Source organism: Phalaenopsis equestris, unplaced genomic scaffold (genome assembly GCF_001263595.1).
Source record: "Phalaenopsis equestris unplaced genomic scaffold, ASM126359v1 Scaffold001327, whole genome shotgun sequence".
Classification (NCBI taxonomy): Eukaryota; Viridiplantae; Streptophyta; class Magnoliopsida; order Asparagales; family Orchidaceae; genus Phalaenopsis; species Phalaenopsis equestris.
In genome coordinates, this window is record NW_018165766.1 from 244,712 (window position 1) to 246,877 (window position 2,166).

The window sequence follows — 2,166 nt, forward strand, 5'->3', positions numbered from 1 at the left end:
TTAAACAATATTTAATGACACCTCCTATTTTGGCAGCCCCTATCCCAGGGAAACCTTTGATACTTTATACCGCTGCCTTAGATGACTCTCTTGGAGCCCTCTTAGCTCAAGTCAATGATGAGGGTAAGGAAAACACACTCTACTACTTAAGTTGTCGTCTAATACCGACGGAGAGAAGATATCCACCTATTGAGAAGCATTTTTTGGCACTAATTTTTGCCACCCAAAAGCTTAGACATTACATGCTCTCTCATAAAATTACCCTAATCTCGAAAGTTAATCTGTTGCAATATTTGACGACCTGACCAACACTCTCCGGACATCTAGCAAGATGGTCAATGATTTTATTACAATTTGATATAACTTTTGTTCCCCTCCATGCTATCAAGGGACAAATTCTAGCCGAATTTCTTGCTGCACACCCACTGCCAGCTGGGTCCCCTCTCAACGATGAACTACCAGATGAACAAGTACTACAAATGGAATTCTTCAGTGCACAACACTGGGAAATGTACTTCAATGGTGCTTCATCAGCTATAAAGGAAAAAGGATCAAGCAGCAAAGGCTTAGGCACAGCTATACCAGGAAAAGCAGGTATCAGTTTGATCTTTATCACGCCAGGTAAAAGTATGTTGAGGTTCTCATACCACCTGATAGAGCCGCGCACCAACAACGAAAAAAAATAAGAAGCCTTAATCACAGGGTTGGAGTTGACAATTTCGATGGACATAATAGATATTGCCATATATGGTGACTCTAAACTTGTCATCTAGCAAGTCGCCAGACAATACAAAATTCTAAAACCAAGATTAGCATAATATCACCGATATGCAATGAAGCTACTAGAGCAGATTCCCAATGTGACTTTCTCTCGGGGAGAAAATGCCCATGCTGATGCACTAGCAAAACTCGTTAAAGAATTGACATGTCCCCCGGATGATTCCATTGAAATCACAGTACAAGGAAGACATGTTTTGTCTCAAATTGACCTTGAAAATCTACACAAGCTCTGAGAAGAAGGAACAATAAATGTGGTTGTAAATATCAACGGAGATTGACGCAAACTATTGATCAAATATTTGCAGACTGGAAAGCTACCAGAGGACAAGTCTAAAGCACATCACATCACAAAAAAGTTTTTGTCTTATGCTCTAGTAGTTGATGTCCTCTACAGAAGATCGTTCGATCAGATGTGGTTACGGTGCTTAAGCAGATCCGAGGCACAAAATATTGTCAAAGAAGTACATGCCGGATTGTGTGGCGCTCACTAGTCAGGGCCAAAGATGAAAATATAGATCAAAAGACTCGGATATTATTGGCCAGCAATGATGTCCGACTGCATGAAGACAATTAGAAAATGTCACCAGTGCCAAGTGCATGGGGTGGTCTTGCACCAACCTCCGAATGTGTTATTCCCAACTGTTGCTTCATGGCCATTTGAGTGTTGGGGCATGGACATTGGACATAATATAGACCCAGGCCCGATAGTCCCTCCATCTTCAAAAGGACACAAATTTATTCTTGCCGCTACAGACTACTTCTCTAAATGGGTAGAGGCAGTACCGCTACGAGAGGTTACAACACAGCATGTCCTCCAATTCTTCAAAAGCCAAATAATCTACCGTTTTGGTCTACTGCGCAGAGTAATCTCCGACAATGGGACGACATTCAAAAGTACAAAAATCAACAAGTTCGTCAAACGACAAGGAAAAGATTGAAGATACTCTACAATTTACTATCCTAGAGCAAATGGATTGGCTGAGGCCTTCAACAAGACATTGGTACAGATTTTAAAGAAAACACTCGATGAAAATAAAAGAGATTGGCACAACAAATTGCTAGAAGCTTTGTGGGCCTACCGGACAACATTCAGGACTCCCACTCAGTGTATACCTTACATGCTCGTGTACAAGTCCGAAGCCATACTACCACTAGAAATTCAGACGCCGTCTGAGCTCGACTTTATATATGATTAAAATATAAGATAAATATGGACATAATAAATATTTAATAATTATAAAGTCACACTTATCAACGCAAGTATACGTATCGCTCAAATAATATAGGGCTCTAATAGAGTCCTAGATATCGATCCCACAGGGAGTGGTTTAGAACTGCGAACTAAGATTTTAGAAAAAACAATACTTTAATCACAACAACGAAGTT